Source organism: Microcebus murinus, chromosome 4 (assembly GCF_040939455.1).
Source record: "Microcebus murinus isolate Inina chromosome 4, M.murinus_Inina_mat1.0, whole genome shotgun sequence".
NCBI lineage: Eukaryota > Metazoa > Chordata > Mammalia > Primates > Cheirogaleidae > Microcebus > Microcebus murinus.
Window position 1 is genome coordinate 67,236,819 of NC_134107.1, and position 16,430 is coordinate 67,253,248.

The 16,430-nt window shown below is 39.1% G+C and overlaps 1 protein-coding gene and 1 long non-coding RNA gene across 3 annotated transcripts in view; one reads left to right on the forward strand and one right to left on the reverse strand.

Annotated features, from left to right (window-relative positions):
- Positions 1–4,573, reverse strand: part of RAB30 (RAB30, member RAS oncogene family) — a 79,362-nt gene extending 74,789 nt beyond the window's left edge. The window contains exons 1-2 of one of the 2 annotated variants that reach the window (XM_076002357.1): positions 4,390–4,573; positions 1,974–2,066 (exon numbers count right to left, since the gene is read on the reverse strand). The gene's annotated coding sequence lies outside the window, so the exon portion shown is untranslated. The remainder of the gene's footprint in view (positions 1–1,973; positions 2,067–4,389) is intronic. The other variant, XM_012736118.2, reaches the window with a different exon arrangement.
- A 199-nt stretch (positions 4,574–4,772) lies between these two features.
- On the forward strand, positions 4,773–5,866 carry LOC142870625 (uncharacterized). The gene is made up of 2 exons (XR_012918983.1): positions 4,773–5,390; positions 5,791–5,866. It is a non-coding gene; the product is annotated as an uncharacterized LOC142870625 (long non-coding RNA).
- Positions 5,867–16,430: the final 10,564 nt, after the last annotated feature.

Here is a 16,430-nt window from a genome sequence, read left to right on the forward strand (position 1 = left end):
TAAAATAAAATGTTAATAACAGCTGCCATGAGCACCAGCTATACCAAGCATAGTGTCAGACATTTAAAATACATTATTTCATTTAAACCTCAACAACAATCTTGCAAAGAAACAGAGGTTCAAAGAAGTTAGGTAATTTGCCCAAGGACATACACATAAGTAGAAAAATGTGTGCACGTACATATTAACTCCAGCACATAAACACACACACAATTTAACATATGATCTCAGGGGTTCATGGTCTTCATAGATCTTCCAGGGATGCATTAAGAACTGCTATATTAGATTAATCTTGAGGAGGCCTACCTGGTTTTCAAGGGTTGGATTCCTATGAAAAAGAAACTAAAAGTAAATTATTTGTGATCTATATAAAATTCCCTATATTCTTATTTAGAGATTGATCTCATTTCCACTATAGCCAGAAAACAGAGCAATGGGATTTCCTAAATTATTATAACATTCTGATGTTTTGTCTGTCTTGTTTGTTTCCTATTCAGTAACAAAATAAAAGACAATGTAGAGAGTTTTCCTTCAGAGTAGGGGAGGAACAAAAAAGAAAAAAATTTAAATAAAATTAAAAAGTAAGAGGAGAGATTTTTAATTTACTATAGAAAAATAACTATTGCCTGCAGCTCATCCAATTTTATTTATTGATTTAGGGAACTCTATGCAATTAGAATAACTTTTTGAGAAACTAACTTGAATCAAGGAAGTTCAGCCCAAAAAGAAACCAGATCTGAAATATTTCTGAATTTCCCTAAAAGCCATTCACAAAACATTTCAAAAGCTGCATGTCTCAGGAAATAATGGGTTTGCTAAGAAGCATTTGACATTTGACATTTCTATTATCACTAGCTGTCCTCTTTCAATATGTTGATATTTCCTGCTTTTGAATGGGCCCTTAATGACTTAGGTGTGTCTACTCAGTCAACATTCACAGAGTCTCTAATTTGCAAGACACGCTATTGGGTACCTGGGAACAGAGTCTAGAGAGCTTTTTCTTGCCTTCATGTCTAGGGTCACAGGTCACCTGCCACTTTGTGGGCATGGCCTCCACCACAGGAAGAACGAATGCCTCCTTGGGTGCTGTGCTCTCCTAGTACTTCCAAAGTACCTCTCTGATTGTGATTATTATTTATGTTTGTCTCCCTCACCTGAGTGAATTCCTCCAAAGCAAACACCATCTTATTCAATGTTGTTTTCTTAGCATGGTGCACATGTAGCTGGGGATCAGTATAAATTATGAGTCTAAAGTGAATACATTTTACAAATGAGGAAACTAAAGCTCAGAAAAAGAATGCAATGTGTCCAACATTATAGTACATTGCTTTTTGGAAACGGCATTCATCACATTTGCGATTGTTCATTGAGCATCTCCCCTATTAGAGTATAAGCTCCACAAGGGCAGGGAAAACACTTCTTTTCATTGACATATCCACAGTGCTTAGCACACAGTAATTGCTCAATTAATATTAGTTGTCCAAATGATAGGCTGGGGCCAGATTATAGAGGGCTATAACATCAGGCCAAATAAACCAAGGGGCAAGGATTACTATTCCTTTATAAATATGAGGCAGAAATAAATGCATAGTTATTCAAGGTCACAGAGACAGTAGTGATGAGGCCAAATCTAACTTTCTATTCAGCTCATTTATCCTCCCTAGAACACTAAAAAACCTCAGTGGTTGAGAAGGCATTTCAGAAGAAGAAAATTAGCAATGAGAATGTGGTACAAGAGAGGTCTAGGACAACGGCTGCTAAATCTGCCTGTCACACTGGCTGTCTCCAGATGGACATCAGTTAGACTTTCCACACCTAGAGGAGCACTGCTATTAAGCAAACAAACATAACTACTATCATACCCTTCTCCTTACAGAGGGGTATATTTGCTTCATGACTTGTGATATAGAAAAAAATAATAAAAATTAAAAATTTTTTTAAAAAGGGGGAGCTGGGACATGGTGGCTCCATACCTGTAATCCTAGCACTTTAGGAGGCCAAGGTGGGAGGATTGCTTGAGGCCAGGAGTTCGAGACCGGCCTGGGCAACATAGCAAGAACCCATCTCTACAAAAAACAAGAAACAAAACAAAAAAAGGGGGGTATAAAATAACAAACTTCTTTCTTCACAAAGGAGAAGAAATGACAGGAAGGAAAGCTGCCCTCTAAGTATCTTCAAAACAACAACAACAACAACAAATGGGCAGTCTGGCTACCTAGATTGCTTCTCAGCAATCAGGAAGGAACAGGAAAGAGGAGAGGGTGAAAGACAGCCTTCCCACCATCACTGGAGCAGGGATACAAAAAAAAAATGTATTAAATGAGGCAGGAATGATGAGAACATTTCATGTAAAGCATTTAAAATCCTTGCTAACCCACTGGCAGTTCTCAATACAGGTGCCAAAGAAAGGAAAAGTGGCATGAGCCTCACTCCAATATTTCATCATTTCACTGTCCACATGCTGCTGGGGCTAAATTATGTCTGTCACAGAGACCATAAACCAGGCAAAGGGGTCAGGCTCGTTTGGGTTCATCCTGCCAAGCACAGACTGCACAAAAAAAGAAAAGGCAAAGAAAGGATCTTCAAAGACTGAATAAATATTCACATCCGCCCTGGAGTGCCTGGGTGAGGTAGAAGAGGAGCGGGGAGGGTGTTCAGAGACTGGAAAGAGATCTGGTATGCTGGTGATAAGGGGGAGGTTTTGAAACAGAAGGAAAATGTAAACTGCAAATGGAGAGACAGCTAAAAAAAATAGAGAATTTCAAGAGACATGGGTGGGGTGGGGGGAAAGTACAGGAGAGAAAGGAAAGTACAAGGGAGAAGGGTAGGTGTCCAGAAGAGCAGAAAGTAAGCAAAAGAGAGACACAGGGAAAGGCAAAGGCAAACAGTTGATCTTTTCCCAAACCTGAAAGCTGCTCATTGCATCCTAATAAATCACTCTTACCACAAAGCCCATATAATGGACTGTCCTTTCCATTCAGCAATAAGCATCATATAACAAACTACTGCCCAGCTACAACTTTGGAGACCTAAGGGTCTGAATTAAAAATAAACAAAATTGCTTCAGCAGCAGAAGACAGTTAGTAATGACTTTCCCCCAATGCCTGACTCAGCTATGAAAAGGTTTAATATTTTAGAGTTAAGCAAATACTCTGGCAAGTCTCCTTCTTTTGACATTCCAAGAGGGGGTGTGGCTGACCCCAGGTCCATTCATTTCCAAGGTTGTAGATCTCTCAGCTAAGACTGGCCCCATCTGTTCTGTAGCCAGCCAGCTGTTTATCTCAAAGTAACATATTTACCGCACTAATCATCCCTATAACTTTTATAAGAGCACATCATACAAGTCAGAATTCTTTCAGTCCTGTTAAATGTCAGTTCATTTAAAAACAAGCATCAGCAACAAATAACAAAACAACACTACCATGCTCCTTGGGTTCTCTGGCTAGAATCACTTTTCCATGGGCATCTTTCAGTAATGGCAAATGAAGGTTAACAGCGCTTCTAACTTTGCCTTCCCCTAACGCGTTAAAATGAACCAGGTGTCCCTCATCGATCCCTTCTCCAAACCGTTATTTTTGAGTGGTGACTGTGCCTCAGGAAACGGCAGCTCATTATGGTACCATTGTCAGTGGGAAGGAGCCTATTGCAATGTAATTTAAAACACACAAGCACAAATCTGTCCGCTCCACTTCCAAACAATTCTGAATTCTGCAGTCAGAAAAACTGAAAACACTTAACAAAAATGCTGCTTCCAGCAGCCTAAGAGAACCTTCCCCAGACACGTGAAATGTTTCTGACTGGCACGGAGTGCACCATTAAAGGACACTGTCACCTCAAATCACCAGAAAAGGCGAGACAAACGACATAGACATACACGCACAAAATAAAGCCCCACAAAGCTTAAGCTACTCAAAAGAAGCACGTTCATCTTAAAAATGAATAATGTGTGCTCGTCCGAGAGACACAGAAATGTTCTAAAGTAGTGCGACCACATTAAACCACTGTCTCCATTTCTCCCCACGCATCACCCCTTCCCACTCAAACCTCAGCACTCGGGCCGTATGTGACAGGACTGCATTCCCCCCACCTCTGCCTCTGATTTTCCAAGAGCACTTCCCAACATCCTTCCCAGCCCAGCCCCCTCTCCCAGCCTCAAAAAGGTTGAGGGGAGTTGCGACTAGGGAATTGGCAGGCACCGGTCCTCTGGCGGGGGAAGGTTGCTGGAGTTGTTCTTTGCAATGACCCAAATTGCACAGAGCTTTTCCTTAGCAGCGCCAGTGAGCACCTCCCTAATCCCGCCCCCACCCCCATCTTCCCAAAAGAAAGCCCTGAAAACTAAGCGGGAGGAATAACTTGGTGGAACCATTTGAATAAATCACTTCAACTCACCTGGTTTGGGATTTTTCTCCCCACCCCAGGCATAAACAGAAATGATGTGCGAATGAGCCACGCACGCAAGGGAATGTGCTGCGGTGTCCTAAGTCCAAGGGCTGGAGTCAGTCCTTGCCCTGGTGCTGCTGCTACTCTTAGCTCAGCTGGAGCGAGCGGCAATCGCAAACCCAGCAGCAGCAGGGGGGTGGAGAGACCGTAGCACAATGAATGCAGTGGGGTTTTTGCAATGACATCATCCCTCTGCCCAAAGCACCCCAATAAGCATGCTCAGGAGTGATGCGTTCTGGGAATTGTAGTCTTCTTACGTCCTGGCGGGACACCGAGGCTATCGCCGGAACTACAATACCCAAAATGCACCAAGGTTGGACGCGCCCAGAGCGGAGGAGCGCAGGGGACTCGGTCGCCATGTTGAGAGTGCTGGGACGATTCTGCGGAGCCAGGCAGAGGTTTTAGGGTTCGCGAGTGTCGAGTGGTGGTGCAGTGGGGACGGTGAGGTGGAGGGCGAGCTGATCGCGAGCTTCGGCCATGAACGTGGGAATCAGGGGGTGGAGGCTGCAGTAGGGACTGAGGTAGGGTGGGTCTGACCGGAGGCGGCATAGAGAGGCCGATCACGGTCCTGAAGGGATTGTATAGGGCCGTACGCCTCTTGCTCCCGTTTTCTAACTGAGGGATTGAAAGAGTTGGTTTGCTTCTTGACTCGGAGTATCATTTAGACCGGCTAACTGGATAGTCGGGACGGTAGGTGTCTTTGTTGAGGTCCGGGAACCCGGGGCGGCGACTCTGGCCTTTATTTGGAGAAGTTCCACCCACAGAGTTGGGCTAACCCTCTCAAGTTTGTTTTTGTCTTGTCATTTGCTTTCCAGCCCACCTTCCTTCTCCCCAAAGTTTCAGACCCTCACTGAATTTTCATACAGGAATGATGTGCACAGAGGTCCAAAGAAATCGTTGTTGGAAAGTAACCGAGCTGGAAAAGGGGACGTTGTTTTTGGCCCTGCAAAGTAAGAAAAGAAGCGGCCCAAAAGAGTATACACCCGATTTAAAACATCTTTTCACCTACCAGTGAAAGCAGGGAGGTGTTGAAAGGAGATATTATAGGTGATAGGCCTGCTGACTTGTGGCGATCCGTTCTGGAGGAACACTGGTCTTGGATAAACATAGAGTGTATGCTAAAATACTGCAGAGATGGAAGGTTCATTAGTATGGATCACCAATTTACTTTAAAAATACATTTAGTTTTTAATATATATGGTGCTCCATATATGATTACTTTTAAGAACTTTTTTTAAACTGAAACTAAAGTTACTGGTCTTTTAAGTTATTTTGCACAGTATCTCAAGTGAACTGTTTTTATTTTTTCTTGTATTACTAAAACAATGCTGTGTGTCTGTTCTTTTTCAGAGTCTGTACACTATGGCAAGATGGGAAATTTCTTTTCCTCCTGCGGGTATCTGAAGGGTTAAAAATACTGATACACTTTGTGATGTTTTTCCCTTCTTCCTTTTGCACATTATTCTGAAAACAAATTAGTTACTTGGGTCAGTGAAAATATTCACTACACCTTTGTGTTAGGAGTTAATAAAATTATACTGATAAATGTATCCTCATATCAAAGAAAGGATAGGCAGAGTGATTAAAAATGACCAAAACATGGTAGAAATAGCCTTTCAGATGTATGCATGTGATAAAAACAAAAAAAGTTTTTTGAAGAATGATCTAATATGTCACATTTCCAGGAACAAGTCACAAGATGAATGGCCTTGTTCATTTTTAAGTCACGGTAATATGTGTTGGTGTCATTTACCTATGAACACAACAGTGAAAAAGACTCATACCAATATTTTGGTTATGGAGAAACACTTTTGCAAGTAATGGTGGTAAGTATAGGAAAAGGAAGGACTCCACAGATTATACTTAAGCTAAATTTCAGACTTTTAAAGTATTTTAGGGGTTGGTGATTGAGGGGAGTTCTCATATCTTGTTATATAAACTTATAAATGTTTGTTTTATAAGATATTTCCTTATATAAGCAATAATCTCAAATTGAATTATGTGGAAGACAAATTTATAGGGGGAAAAAGAACAACAGATTGCTCAGAAATCTTGGGTGTGAAAACTGATACCTATAGAATGCAGTGATTCTGTAGTTTGTCCTGTGTTTGGGGTAGTTTGAAGTTTTTCTAGCCTTTATCTAATGAACATTTAACCATAAAGATACGAAAAAAATCTTTTACTCTTTAGAAATGTCATACATAAAATTAATATTTAAGGAGATGGTGATGCCACCTTTTTAAAGAATCACCTCAGGCCATGTATGGTGGCTCACACGTGTAATCCTAGCACTCTGAAAGGCCAAGGCAGGAGGATCACTTGAGCTCAGGAGTTTGAGACCAGCCTGAGCAAGAGTGAGACCCGTTTCTACTAAAAATAGAAAAATTAGCCAGGCATTGTGGCGTGAGCCTGTAGTCCCAGCTACTCTGGATGCTGAGGCAGAAGGATCACTTGAGCCCAGGAGTTTGAGGCTACAGTGAGCTATGATCATGGCACTGTGCTCTAGCTGGGCGATAAAGCAAGACCCTATCTCAAAAAAAAAAATAACCTCAGTGTCTCAGAAAACACTATAGGTTAGGAAAACACTGTAAGTGGAATTAGGGATGCCTGAGGGAGATTAAGCAACCTACATTCTTTTCATCCCTCAAAAGAGAATAGGATGTTATAATTACAGGTAGCTCATTGAAGAGTATGGAGTCAATTGCTATTAGAGCCAGGGTTTTTTCAACAGGGATAAGTGTCACGAGCTTTAAAAATGTATGGTTGTTGCTTACTCATTCCTGTTGAATTCTCCAGGGTTGAAACCAAGTATTGTGTATTTTTAAAACTATAGGTTAGTGTATAGAGGTTGGGTGGAGTAGTCCTCTGCATCCTGTATTTGTGTTTTATGTAGTGTATCACACAAGTAATAAACTTTGGTAAATATTTTAGGATGATTGCTAATTATACCCATCAATGAATTCTAAAAATGAATAGATGAGGAATTCACCTGGTGATCAATTTACATATGGCAGTTGGGGGATGTGGGCGGGGAGGGAAGGGAAAGGATATCAGTTTTAGCCTTAAGAGGACCATGATATCCCAACTTACTTGTATATTTCTTAGAGTAAGAGTTTAGCCTAAAATACTAAGAAAGTCTCATGATAAGGTACAGTTACACAGTAAGAGCTCATTTCTATGATAACAATTATAGTTATTGAGAAATCTGAAGGAAATTGAAGTATTTAGAAAGAAACAACAAGATATATTTTAGAATTTTCTGAAGATAGTTTGTCTCTTTAATAACTCCTTTCCTTGCTCTAAATCTTGAATTTTTTAGACTATTAATGTTACCATAGTATTCTTGATACTATTTGAGTAAGAGTATCCCTCAGGTTATTGAGACACCATTTAAGAGCTGTGAAATCTTACAAACTAATGCATGTTTTACAGATAAGGAAATGGGCACTGTGAAATTGAAAATTGCCAGTGGTCACACTGCCCACTAATGGCAAGAGGCAAGGTTTGATTAGAATCAGTTCTCCTATGTGTTCAGTGTCTTTTATACTACAGCAAACTTGCCATTGTTACTCTTTAACCATCAGATTTTGTTTTCCTAATGATATTCTGGGATTTTAATTTCTTTTTTTTTTTTTTTTTTTTTTTTTTTTGAGACAGAGTCTCACTTTGTTGCCCAGGCTAGAGTGAGTGCCGTGGTGTCAGCCTGGCTCACAGCAACCTCAATCTCCGGGGCTCAGCGATCCTACTGCCTCAGCCTCCCGAGTAGCTGGGACTACAGGCATGCGCCACCATGCCCGGCTAATTTTTTGTATATATATATTTTTAGTTGGTCAATTAATTTATTTCTATTTTTGGTAGAGACGAGGTCTCGCTCAGGCTGGTTTCGAACTCCTGACCTTGAGCAATCCGCCCGCCTCGGCCTCCCAAAGTGCTAGGATTACAGGCGTGAGCCACCGCGCCCGGCCGATTTTAATTTCTTGTATAATTTATTTCAACATATATTTTATTTTCATGCTGGAATCTCAGGTAATTTTTTAAAACAGCAGTACACATGACAAACTTTATGTTTTAATTGTGTTCCAGGAATTTTACATTTTCCTTTTAATATAGTAGCTTAAGGTCTTAATTTAAACAATTGAGTGTGAGCTTTAGATACTTCAGAGTGATATTAATAAATTGCTTTCAAAATGGTTTCTATAAGAAATAATTCTATAAGCATTTAATATTCAGGGCTTCCTCTTTTACAGATTAGAAAATGGACTGGTTAAGTTACTTGAGTTCACACAGGAATATATTAGTCTATTTGTAATTCCCATTAAATATGCCATTATATAATCTTGAGAACAGGTTATCTCTTCTGAAATAAAACTATGAAGTATTTTTCAGGGATGTCAGTAATTCTGAGGTGAATCAAGAGTAGAAAACCATGGCTCTATCCCATTATTTTTGCTGTTATAAATGTAGGTGATTATTTTCTAGGTGGTCAGTAATCTAGTTGTAGACTTCTGAAGACATTATTTGTCCTGTGATTATGTGGCCAGTTACTGAAGAAATAATATTTTTAAAAATGCTAAAGTTGTTAATTTAGGTTTACTCTATTTAAGGTGAGTTAATAGCATTATAGACAATGAGTACAACTCAGTAGTTTGAGGGCCCCTGGGATTAGTCTGCTAATTATTAATAGTTATACACCATGGCTTGCTCTGTGTGTCCTTATTGCCAAACTATCCCAAGTTATTGACCAAGTTAAAGTCCCAAAGGTAAATACAAACCAATGGAATGCAGACAACTCCAGTGATGACGAAGTCTTAGGCAAGGGTTAATGTTGAAGGCCTTGCTGTGAAGACAGGCCTCTAATTAGAAAGGGAGGATCTTAATGCAGTTTAAACTTCAAAAAGCTTCTAGTTTGGTGCTTGTGCTCCTAACTCTAACTGGCTATGTCCCCATGGTCAAATCATTTTGCTGTGCTGCATCAGTGTCATTTAGAAAAATTAAGTATATCATCCTTGGGTTCCTTTTAGTTCCAAAAGCTCCAAATTATTTGATTCACTTAGCAAATTTGTTTGAAGTCTTTACATTCTACATTTTGGGTGTCCCAAAATTCGCCATACAGGGAAAATGGGCTATTGTAGCTAAATTTTTATAAAATTTTGTAGCAAGTATTTTGTAAATAAGGTACATTTAGCTGCAATTTCCCATTTTCCCTATGTATGGTGAGGTTTGGGACATGCCGTAAATTGTGTAATATTCTTTCATCTGTATCTGAAGAATAAGAAGATAAGACCCAAGAGATCAAGCTGTTGATTAAATACTTACTGATTTAAATACTTAATGGGTCCATTTTTAAAGGGGTGAGGCCCTTTTGGGGATGGAATGTGAAGACTGACTAGTGTTTTGGGAAATAGTTCATATCAGTGGCCTTCTTGAATGGTTTGCTCAGTATCACAAAAATTCATAACATCGTAAACATCAGTGATAATAGCAACCTCATTGGAGGGTTGTTGAATATTAATCTGTGTAAAGTAGAGGACTTTGGAACATGGGAAATTTAAAGTTTTTAAAAAGTAGTCTCAGTAGTTGGGACACCAAGGATGGGGATTACCTAAGAGGTTCTTTTTCAACATTGTGTAAGTCTGTGTGACAAGTTCTTGTCAAAATACAATTCCATTTCTTCCTTGATACAGAGCAACAATCTTTTTAAGCCCATTCTATACAAGGATTGTGGCAAGCCTGTTACTGAGAGATTATGGTATGGAACTTTTCTCAGGTGCTAGCAAAAAAAAAATTATGGTAGTGCCTGGGGAGGCTACACTAAAAAAAAATTATATAGTGAAGGATTTTGCCTGTGTAGCTTGAAAAAGTCCCACAGTTGATTCTGAAAATCAAGCCCTTCATTGAGAATCATTAGTTCATTCCCTACAAAAGGTTAATGGTGTTCTAAATCATAAAAATTATGAGAACTGCTATATGCCTTAAAAAGTTCTAAAGTAGTGCTTTTAAATTTCAAGCTGTGAAGTTGGAGAGAACCACTATATGTTGTCTGCCTTTCTGAATATCTTCTAAAATAAAATCAATTTTCTTACCTCGGAAATGAAATGCCAAAAAACAAAAGGTGATGTAGACTCAACAGTTACATTAAAAATTACTCTAACTGGCCAAGCATGGTGGCTCACACCTGTAATCCTAGCACTCTAGGAGACTGAGGTGGGTGGATTCATTTGAGATCAGGCGTTCAAGACCAGCCTAAGCAAGAGCAAGACCCAGTCTCTATTAAAAAAACAGAATGAAATTAGCTGGACAACTAAAAATACATAGAAAAAAATTAGCCAGCCATGGTGGCGCATGCCTATAGTCACAACTACTCGAGAGGCTGAGGCAGTAGGATTGATTGCTTGAGCCCAGGAGTTTGAGGTTGCCGTGAGCTAGGCTGACACCACGGCACTCACTCTAGCCTGGGCAACAGAGTGAGGCTCTCAAAAAACAAAAAAGTATTCTAACCTAATAGTAGAATTGAGATAATAAAGAAGGCAGAAAAAAGCCACTTTACTAAAAAATATCTTTTTAAACCTCACCTTAGATTGAGTTAAATGTTTTCTACAGTCTACATTTCTTTAAGGGCACAGATGAACATGCCATATAGAGTTTAGCAATTGGAGTTTCTCTAGGGAAGATCTTTAATTCATTCTAGACAGTAAGAAGACCTTTTAATAAACATTTTTAGTTTGAGTTAACAATATTCAGGAAACTTAAAAATGTGTTTTCTAGTCTTAGTGACCAAACTTCTGTATGCAACTGAGATAAATGCAGTAAATAGATCAAGTTTAAATCTGAAGTGCATGTAGGGGGCAGTGGCTCACACCTATAATCCTAACACTCTGGGAGGCCAAGACAGGAAAATTCCATGAGGCCAAGAATTCAAGACCAGTTTGAGCAAGAGCGAGAGTGGTCTCTGCAAAAAATTAGCCAGGTGTGGTGGCACATGCCAGTAATCCCAACTGCTTAGGAGGCTGAGAGAGAAGGATCACTTGAGCCCAGGAGTTTGAAGTTGCTGTGAGCTATGATGATGCCACTGCACTCTAGCCTAGGTGACCAATGTGAGACTCAAAAAAAAATATCTAAATGGTTATAATTAATAATTAGCCAGAAAAATGAATCCTCTCCTATGATTTTGTTTCTCAATTTTTAACAGGTTTGGATAAGTAAGGGAGCACTAGAAGACATTTTTTGGTAAGGGTAGGTATATATATGAAGCTGAACTTACTGGATGTAAATGAGTTCATGAACGTAGCCATTTAAGGAAATTAAAACATGCATAGATGTTCAACTGTAAGCAATTATGTAAGTACATGCTCCAAAATCTTGATACAGAATATTTGAAGCTGCTGTTTGTATATGAACTTACTGTAAAAGTTAAACCTTTTAAGAAATTTTCATCAAAGTCACCCTCTTCACAGCTAACTCCCAATTTGATTAATTTAGCACAATTTTTTTTTTTTTTTTTTTTTTGAAATAGTGTCACTATGTTGCCCAGGCTAGAGTGAGTGCCGTGGTGTCAGCCTAGCTCACAGCAACCTCAAACTCCTGGGCTCAAGCAATCCTGCTGCCTTGGCCTCCCAAGTATCTGGGACTACAGGCATGCACCACCATGCCCGGCTAATTTTTTGTATGTATGTTAGTTGGCCAATTAATTTCTTTCTATTTTTACAGTAGAGACGGGGTCTCGCTCTTGCTCAGTCTGGTTTTGAACTCCTGACCTCAAGCAATCCGCCCGCCTCGGCCTCCCAAAGTGCTAGGATTACAGACGTGAGCCATCACGCCCAGCATAATTTAGCACAATTTGATTAATTTAGCACATCGATGCTTATCAAACTAATAGCCTGTTGAGATTCTCCACCACCAGAAGATAAAATTCAGTAACTATAATCCTTGAAATAATCTAAGTGATGCTTTTTTTCTTTTTTTTTAAAGACTGAGCCAGAATAAAGCTCAGCTTTCCTTCCTCCCTCTCTACCATCTTCTGTCAAAGTTTTACACTGGGTCTCACTATGTTGCCCAGGCCAGAGTATAGTGCCTATTCACAGGCATGATTATTTCGCACTATAGCCTGAAACTGCTGGATTCCAGTGATTATCCTGCCCCAACTTCCTAAGTAGCTGGGATTACAGGTGCACACCACAGTGCTCAATATAGACTTTTAGCCATTTACGTAGTATTAAGAGGGGTTTTTAATAGTTTCTTAGCACTAGTCTCCTTAAAAATACACAATGTTTATTCTCTTGACTCAGTTATCAGCATATCTAGAGCCATTTCTTTCTTGTATTTTATATACAAGAAAACTACAGAAACTTTCAAGTTTTTTAACATGCTGAAATAAAACAATTTCTGGAGGATTTTGTTTCTGCTCTTAAGTGGTAATGTATACTAATAGTATTAGAGATGATATTGACAGCACTTTCATCACAGTTACAATACCACAACTAAACAGCATGTTCCATATATGTAATATAAATGACCTTTACTGGTCTGGCACCATTTCTGTGGAATGCTTTATTAACAGTAGTATGACACATTTACTCAGTCTAAACAGTTGAAAATGTGGTAAAAATTGTTACTTTTGCTGATGAACAGTTTTCTTTTTACATTTGATAATTTAAATGGCAAAATTTCCATTTCAGCTCTACTTTGTTTACTCTGTATATCTTTTAATATCAGGCATTATGACTCTTGAGTTTTCAGTCCCATGCTGCTGCTTTCAGTATTCATGTCTGTGTGTCGTTCTAAAATTGTTTTGCTTATGTTTCTTGCTACTCCTGAGACAAATTATGAGCAATTTTTATTGCTTTTCATCTAGCAGTGTATTTCCCTGAGAAGGGTTGCTGGATTTTCTTTTTCCAGATAAACTTTGAATTAATATGTAGTGGGGAAAAGCCAGATTTTGGAGGTTGAGGAGTGAATGAATGGAATGGAAAAAGAAGTGGGTACTGAATATAGGTAAGTTCTTTCAAAAAGTCTGGCTCTGAAAGTAGCAAGAAATAATGAGGACAGGATTAAAAGAGAGTTTGTTTAAGGTGGGAAGAGAGGCACAAGCATATTTAAATCTCCCAACTTGGGGCCAAAATCACATTCTACCTCAGGGCAGTCTGATCACTTTCCTAAGGAATCTGAGGACGCTTTAAAATTTTTCCCTGCCTTGAAAGCCAGCCAGGAACAATGGGGGAAGAGCTCTGAAGTACTTTTGTAATTTTTGTACATAATACTCAATGATTTTCATTTGATTATTTTTCTTTCCCATAGTTACCACTTTTAAGTCTCTTATGGCTGTCTGTTTAACCAAACTTGTATTCTAAGAATAGTGCATTTTTATGATTATATTCCAAAAAAACATAGCAATGTTCATGAGCCTCAGCTTCTTTTGAGGAATTAACTTGGTTCTAAAAGATGATGTTTGGTCTTCACACCTTTATCATTAATACTTCCTTGCCAAACCTAGCTAGGATCCTTACAACCACAATTAGAGAAAACAGTTGGTGCTTAAACCAGGAGGTTAGACTTGAATAGGACTTGCCTGTTGTTGCCAAGTTATGTTTATCAATATATGTTACCTAGAGAAGCAGAAAGATAGTTGAATTCCATTAGATTATTTTTGTGGAGAAAGTTTAATTGTGCAAATAGAGAAAAATGCACAAGGAAAGAAAAGAAACTGATACCTTAGGGCAACAAAACCCTCCACAAAATGTAGAAAATCCAATTCTGACACAGCTAGGAACTAAATTTCTATTACCTGAAGTCATTCTCATCCCATTAATTTGAGTGAACACTTTCTCTCTTTATAAAGAGAAAATTCATAATAAAAATTTGATAAAAATGCTTTTATCAAATACATTTGATAAGAAATGTATCATTCTCATCCCAATAATTTGAATGACTGCCTGCTCTCTTTAGAAAAAGAAAATTCATAATAAATATTTGATAAAAATACAAAATTGTTATTTTCAAATACATTTGATAAAAAAATGTATCAAAGGAAGTTAATTATTACTGGATCCTGGCACTGTAACCCAGTATGTCCAGTCCATTCAGGGTTTTTGTTTGTTTTCTTTTGTTTTGTTTTTAAAGAAACGATCTTGCTCTGCTGCCCAGTCTGGAGTGCATTGGCTGATCACTCACTGCAACCTTGAAGTGGGCTCAAGTTATCCTGCTGCCTCAGACTGCTGTGTAGCTGGGGGACTACAACACGTATCACCATACCTAGCTAGTTTTCAGTGGTGGGGAGGGTTGGGTTTTTTTGTTTTTTAGAGACAGGATATGCCCAGACTGGTCTCAGACTCCTAGCCTCAATCAATCCTGCCTCAGCCTCCTGAGTAGCTAGGATTACAAGGCCTAAGCCGTAGAGCTTGGCTCAAATGCAATGTAATTTCATTTGTTCTCATGAGATGTGCACCAGGAGTAACGTGAGGTATTTCCAAGAAAGGACAAATGTGACAACCAGTTGAATTAACACATTTTGAACTACAATTAAGTGCAGAGTCCCAAACATCCAGAGTGACTCCCCAAAACTTAAAGATTTGGTCTAAAACCTGTGTCCAGGCTAGTACCTCTTCTTGGCAAATGTAAGATTTTTTATTCCATCAGTCTTCTACCACTTCAACTGTTGAGGGAGAGAAAGGTATGAAAATAAGTGTTAACGGCCGGGTGCAGGGGTTCACACCTGTAATCCTAGCACTCTGGGAGGCCGAGGCTGAGGTGGGCAGATCACTTAAGGTCAGGAGTTCGAAATCAGCCTGAGCAGGAGGGAGACCCCATCTCTACTGAAAATAGAAAGAAATTAGTTGGTCAACTAAAAATATATAGAAAAAAATTAGCCAGGCATGGTGGTGCATGCCTGTAGTCCCAACTACTGAGGAGGCTGAGGCAGCAGGATTGCTTGAGCCCAGGAGTTTAAGGTTACTGTGAGCTAGGCTGATGCCATGGCACTCACTCTAGCCTGGGCAACAAAGGGAGACTGTGTCTCAAAAAAAAAATTCAGGCACAAATCTTCCTGAGGTCTACCATTAACAAGTAAAGGAATTGAGAATAGAATGCAGATTCAACATTTAAAATCCACCACACAAGAACTGCTACAAGTATCTTTTCCTTTTAGAGAGGGAGAACACAAAAGAATGTAGGAGATGGTACAGACCTAATTTTCTCAGTTTTCTACACAAAAGAAAGCTATCATTTATCCAAGACTACAAATGTTCTTTTTTACACATTTCCCAAAGAGATGCAACAACCATTGTGATACTAAGACAAGTGACAAAAGTTCTATAAATATTTAAGACATACCTTTATAAGAAATGTACAATAACAAGTTTAAATATAGATTACTGTATAGCTGTAGTTTATGTTGCAATAATTATCTCCGTTTTGCCTCCACAGTGTAACCAGCATCTTTTCATCTTTACTACTCTACCCTTCAAGAAAAACATTTCAAGATTTCTATTTTTTGTGTTGGTAGTTTACAACTAATAGGGTTTTCTAATGCCACTCCTGCCCCCCATCAGTAGGTATGCTTTCACATAGCTTGTTTGGAAGGTAGTAGAGCAGTTTAGTCAAAATGTCATTGTTTTGATTGGAAAAATGCTAATGAGTAATTCCAAGCTCTACTGATCTACATGGGGAGCACTAGACCAGCAGTCCCCAACCTGTTTGCCACCAGGGACCATTTTCATGGAAGACAGTTTTTCCACAGGCCAGGGTGGTATGGGGGTGTGGTTTGGGGATGATTCAAGCGTATTACATTTATTGTGTACTTTATTATTATTACGTTATGATACATAATAATTATATAGCTCACATAATGCAGAATCGGTGGGAGTCCTGAGCTTGTTTTCCTGCAACTAGATGGTCCCATCATGGGGTGATGGAAAACAGTGACACTCAAAGTGTGTTGCCTATGTCCAGTCCACTCTGTAATCTCGTTTTGGTTGCTGTCACTGCAGAAAACGCTG